The following is a 6,885-nucleotide window of genomic DNA, read 5'->3' on the forward strand; positions in this document are numbered from 1 at the left end:
ACACTGCTCCCCCCCCCCCATGGGAGGGGGGCCCAAGATAAAATCTTTCACCAGGACCCTGTGTTCACTAGGTCCACCACTGCTAATACATGTTCTCTCTTAGTAGGCCATCCAAGTCCTGATACATGTTCTCCCTTAGTAAGCCCTGATGAAGTTGATATTCACATGACCCCCCGAAGAGCGCTTCTATACAGTCCCCACAACACTTCTTTTAATAAAGATGCATCTGGAGAATTAAACGGAGTGTGGTGCTTCAAGTCATAGTCCTTCAGTTTGACACTACAAACCACAGAGACAGTGGAGATGTGAACTGTAGAAGCTGCATGTCCAGTAGTCAGATCACCTATACTGACTCTTTCACATCCTAATTGGCCAGCCACACCAATAGAATAAATCTTGCGGGTCCAGCTCTTTGATTTTACTACTTTCCATCTCCCTTCTATTGTAGAACATCTTAGAAACTCTTTAAAATACACAGAGCCTACAAAGAATGCTTAAAATGAAATATACATTGTCAGTTTTAATTATGTATTTATTTATTTTAAATAGTTAAATTTAAAAATGAATGTTTTACATCTGTTTTAAACAATTTGTCTATAACCTTTATTTTAGAAACAAGCATTTAACACAGGGTGTATTCATGGCACTTACAGGGCTATTCACAAAAGGGTGAAGAGTTTGGAGAAGGCAGGAGAAGTGAACAATCTAGGACAACATCACTGATTTGGAAACATTCTCCAATTCATCTCACTTTCCAGTTCAGCCATGTTTTCCTAGATTGTTCCCTTCTCCGGCCTTCTCCAAACTCTTCACCCTTTAGTGAATAGCCCTGTTAGTTTTCAAAGCACAGTGTATGTATGCATGCTTCTTGTCCAGTCTAATATCAACAGGCCCAGATAAAGAACCTCTTGGAACCCCTGAACTGACTACTGTGATTAATTCGTTTTTTTTTTCTGGAATAAGAACAATATCTTGGTGCTTCCTTCTACAAACTTTGCAATGCTAAATCTGGGCCTGGACTTTTTTTTTAGGAGGGGGGCAGTTAGGGTCTGAGATTAAGCCAGTTTTGCCTCCGAAGCTCCACAACTGTGTTCTAAGGATAGGCCCTAATGTCTAGGTCAGTGGTGATCAGTTTTTGAGATATAGGAGGTCTGAACTGTGGCCCTTGATATCGACAAAGAGTTGCACATAATCTTCAGCGTATTTAATGCTTCATAAGACTGACTTCACAGTCTGAAAACATACTACAGGAGATGGCCAGAAACTGCAGGCATGCTTTAGGTGTAATTGGAATTTGGAACTAGAGGAAACAGATTGGGAAAATGTAACATGAGACTTCTAGAATCTGCTGCCATATTACCAAAAAAAGCTCCCGTAGATTGCTAGGGGTCCAAGGACAACACTACAAGTACCAAAGGACTGCATGTGGCTTTCGGTTTGCAGGTTGGGCACTAGAGGTCTAGGTGGTCATCAGATGATGCCCCCTTTTCCCTCCTCAACAAAATTGTCTCTGCCTGACCTGCATGTATTTCCTACTACACAGCAGCAATATATCACCAATAACAGGTTATTCTATACCAGCAAAGAAAAATGAGAACCTAATCTGACACGAAAGCAAATGCTTAATGCAACCACAAAGTAGCTTTCAAATGGGCCAGCTGCTGTAAGTGATAGTGCTGCTACATTATTATTATGATTATTATTATTTGCATGAGTGTATTGGGGGAAATAAGCATGACAAGCATTCTAAATCACATGAATAAGCACAACAAGGCTAATTTCTCTGGGCCCATGAATCAATTAGCGGCCGCAGTTTCCAATAAAAGCCTGCACCTATCGGTATTTTATACCTTGGTATGGCTGGTAAGTTGTAGCGCTAATTTTATGGCCTCCCAGGATGCCATCTGTCTCGGGAGACAGATGTTCATACACAGTTATTAGAGGGCTGCTGCATAATGAGGTCAAATCAGATGATATCCGACGGTGCTTTGTATGCATTGTATGCACAGTGTATTTTTTAGCAGGTGCTGAATCCCACATACTCTTAGCAGTCTGGTAGGATCGTTTCATGATTCAGTGCGGAGAAAAGGTATATTTGTAGCCGAACTGTCAATGCTTATGAACACAGCATCCTGTTTTGCTTGATACTGACAAGGTGTGAGCTAAATGCTTAATAAACAGCAGATGTAATTTATATCATGCCTGATTGGGTGAAGATACAGCATTTGTTTTCACCTTCTGTTTGTGTACTTCCAAACAGTAAATTGAGAGTCTCCAGTCGTAGATGAGCTACATATTCATGTTTACCTTGCTGCACTGCATAGCCAGTTTGATTACCGCCAGGAACTTAATGTGCTGTGAGTTTATGTGTTGTCCGTGTGTTTCATTGGGTTTTCACCAGGAGTTTCAGTTAACTATTACAGCCCAGACATACTGGGAGATTCATGGGCTTCCAAACAAAACTCTTACATACAGTAAGTGTGTATAACTGTGCTAGGGTCTGAGAACACCTTTGGGGCTAGGGCAGATGTGGATGACTTATGAACTTGTAAAATATGCCCAATCTGGGGTTTCTATTAACACTTTATGGACAAAAGTTTGTGGACACCTGACAATCACACCTACTATGTGTTCAAAAGTATGTAAACACCCATCCAATGGTTCAGTTTAGGTGTTACCAGTGATGGGTAATGTTAACGTTACAACATACAAAGGCATTTTAGACAACTCCACATCCAAGCTTGTGGCAACTGTTGGGGGAAGGCCCTTTCTGCATTAGCCTGATTTTGTTGTTGTCTACAAAGCCAGCTACATAAAAACATGGTGTGATGGAACTTGAGCCATCTTCACACAGCCCTAAACTCCAACTTACTGAACATCTTTGGGATGGATTGGAATGCTGAGTGTGAGTCAGGCCTTGTTAACCAACTTGAGTACCTGACCTCTCAAATACTCTGGCTGATTGGGCTATAGTTCCAACACCCCAAAATCTTGTGCAACGCCTTCCCAGAAGAGTGAAGTCTATTATAGCTGCAAAGTTGGGTGGAGGGAGGTAACTCCATATTAATGCTCATGGTTTTGGAACTGGAGGTCCAATAAGCTCATTTAGGTGATATTCATGTGTCCACAAATGTCTGGCCATTAAAGCATGAGAGATGATGCCACATCCCCATCCCCTCCTTTTGTCCTCCAATCACAGAATTATGTGCAAAGCATACAAGGCTTTTTGTGAAAGGAGGAGGAGAAAGGAGGGGGCGGGGATGCAACTTGAGCCTTTCACTACGCTAGCCGCATTTCTTGCCCCCAGAGCATTTGGAAATCTAGCACTATATGTTGGAGCCGGCATGCTGCAAGGTAAGACTCATCTTCTCTGCTACGAAATGTGACAGGACTGAGCTAAAATCACAGGGCACTGAGATTCTAATGCTCGAAAATAATGCTTCTGTGCTTTATCAGTTGTTCAACCAGCAGAATGGGAGTCCCTCATAATGCCCAAATCATAATGTAGAAGTAGGAAGTCAGCTCAAAGGTGTCACCAATAGAATCACTGAGAAATGTAAGAAACTGTATGATGGTTTAATAGTCAAGCATTTGCAAAAAAAACTGATATATAAGATTTGGGTGGATAGAACCTTGAATTTTAGGATTAACTGGTTCTTTCTAAACAAGATTAAAAAGGAAAGTGGACAATCAGCAGAATGGTATTTTATAATGCAAGGGGAGGCGGTTTGCATTACATATCATCACAGGGGGTTGTGAAACATTTCCTGCAAGTAAGATTCAAGTACTTAAAAGATGAAATCACAGAAATTCCAGCCATAGGATATGACTCAAGGGAAGCCAATGGCAGAAGATAAGAAGGAAGAGGAGAGAAGGACAGGGTCGGGAAGTACTAAGCTGAGTTATTTTAGGAAATTATGTGAGAACAGGGCACAAAACATTCACATCAGTTGCACCTATCACTGACTACTTCTCTAATCACAGCAAGCACATTGCCACTCTACAAATACAATTCTAATACTATTGTACTTTGATATATTAGAAGGTCAGTCCACTCATTGCTATTGGTTTGTTAGGTGTAGGTGAGTCGATTCTTTTAGTTTTTCAAAAACGGAGCTCATGATATTTTCTCCCCCACATGCCCCCTCCCGCTGACTTTTACATTGAGATTAATAGTACTACTATCCTTCCCTCTTCCCATGCCACGGTGCTAGGTGTAATCCTTGAGTGACGTCTCCTATCAGCCCCACACCCAATATCTGTCCAAATTTTGCCACCTTCACCGCCCATGCCCCTTCTTAACTAATGACACCAGCAAGATACTAATTCACTCACTTTCTCGCTTTGTCTTTTGCTACTCCTTGTCATAGGCCTGTCTACATAGGCTACTCCCCTTCAGTCTATCATGAACTCTGCTGCCAGACTCATCCACCTCACCAACCATTCATTGTCTGCCACCCCTTTTTTCCAATACCACTACTGGCTTCCGATACGCCAAAGAATAACATTCAAAATACTAACAACAACATACAAAGCCAGCCACAACTCTACCCCAAGCTACATCACCAACCTCATCTCAAAATAACACCTAAACCCCCCTCTTCCCAAGACCTCCTACTCTCTAGTTCCCTCATCAACGTCTACCATGTTCACCTCCAGGACTTCTTTAGAACATCTCCCATCCTCTGGACCTCCCTACAACAACCTGTATCTTCTACTCTTTCCTCTATTAGCCAATCCCTAAACACTCATCTCTTCAGGGAAGCCTATCCAGCCTCTGCCTAAAAAACCTGTCATTTTACCTTCTCAAACAACTCATCCCCATACAGTTACTATGTTTTGTATCACTTGACCTTTCCTTTTAAATTGTAAGCTCTCATGAACAGGGCCCTCCTAACCCTCTTTTCTTGAATTGTATTGTAACCATTCTCTCTTCCTTTATTTTGTAAAATGATGTGCAAATATTTATATCTCATTGGAAATAACTTTAGGAAACCCCCTGGTCTGCCACTGGCTGTCATATCAGGTTCACAATTTGGAGACAGGGACAGAGGGTTGTTACTTTATAATATAAGGTGTCGGTTCTTCATGGCAGGACCACCAGGTAATATGTTAATGAAGGCTGCAGAGTTGAAGTTAAACTCCAGGATGCAGAAAAGTGCCGTCATATATGATTATAACGATTCTAATTATTTACATTAGAACAGCCATGTTTTGCAGAAATCTACTTAAGAAAACCAATTAGGTCATCTCCACCACTGATCTAATTTCGCAAGGGCCGGGTAACATGAGGAGGCATCGATAGGGCAGATATGTCACCTCTGCTCTCTGTGTGGTGCCGCTATGAGAAACTACAATTCCCAGCACGCAATGGAAATGGTAGTTTTGAAGGGTCGGGAGTCTGAGATGTTGGTGTATATCCATCACAGCAAGTGGAGACCTAATTACATGACCACTAAATGATAAAAAAAGACTACTGAGAGGATTTTACAAGACTGAAAAATAAGCATAGCAGCCACTGGTCTTATAAAACGGAAATAAAGATGACTCCGGCTCCATTCACACATTAGCGGTTTTCCACGAGTATTCCTACGCACAGACACGTGCTAAACATAAAAAACAATACAATCAAATGTATATTGTTTACGCTTGCGTGACGTCCGTGCAGTACCAAAATGCATGTCTCACAAAAAAGTCTAATCACGGAATTCTGGCTGGATTCTGCTTGGTCCAACTATATTAATAGCAACAAACGTGCGGAATCCACGCAAATGTTAAAATTTGCGTGGAAAATGCAAAGGCCATGTGAAGGGTCTGGGTAGCTGAGAGGGAGGACCTCTGTGTTACAAAACTAGCAAAAAAGTATTAAAGGTAAGAAAAGAACTTCCATAAAATTAAGTTCTGCCAGAAAATCAGCGGGGTTACCGGATTGCACAGACCCGCATGGTCGCACGAACGGTCCCCATAGCAATGTATGGGATCGTTCATGTCAGCGGATCCGTGCGGCTGAATCTGCGAGGCCGAACCGCACCCAGATTTAAAATGAATAAAAAAATACATTAACATGTTAAAGCTGAACTCCAGCTACAAAATTAAAATCGAAAGCCCTGTAACAGTAATAAAAACAGCAAAGCCATACTCACCTTCAATCTAGAGATGTCCACTGAAGTAATTATTTTGCAACACTTGTTGTCCTCAGTCTTCAGGGTTGTATGATGGCCAGCATCATTCAGCACATTTCCTCTGATCCTAGGGTGTCAAGGACTCAGCCTCTGGGGTAGCTATCACCATGTAGCTTGGGTTACATGTACATGTAGCTTGGCTTACAGAGTACTACCTCCATTAAAAGGGGTTCACATATTATTATGTGATTATCGATCAGAATAGAAGGAATGACAGCAGGAAATCAGAAAAGAAGAGGGAAGACCTGTGACATCAATGGACTGTCCAAAAGACCACTGGAGAAAAATAAATATACTGTATATATGTATTAGAGCTAATAGGACTTATAGCTGTTTCAGTCCTTATGGTAAGTTGGCACTCTTGAAGTTGAGATTAAGGGAAGTTGAGATCATAAGGTGGGCCCCCTCTATCATAAATATTTTGTTGATAAACCCACCCCATCTCGAGAGGGTTCAAGAGTTATACCCGGCCTCCCAGGTACACCCCCCTCAATTCCACACCCTCCTGTCCTATTTGACAGCCCAATTGTTGTCTTTCAATCTAATCCATATGGGTTAATTACGTTTGCTGCTGCACTTTATAAGGGAGGGAGTGACATCTCATTCCCATCTTCTGGATCTTTCCTCCATGCTGCACAGCTTTAATGTTAATTCCAAGTACTCGATCTTTTTATTGTCATAAGCAAGTATGTGTGTGTGTGTG

This window comes from Nanorana parkeri, unplaced genomic scaffold (assembly GCF_000935625.1).
Source record: "Nanorana parkeri isolate BGI_ZX_2015 unplaced genomic scaffold, ASM93562v1 scaffold950, whole genome shotgun sequence".
Classification (NCBI taxonomy): Eukaryota; Metazoa; Chordata; class Amphibia; order Anura; family Dicroglossidae; genus Nanorana; species Nanorana parkeri.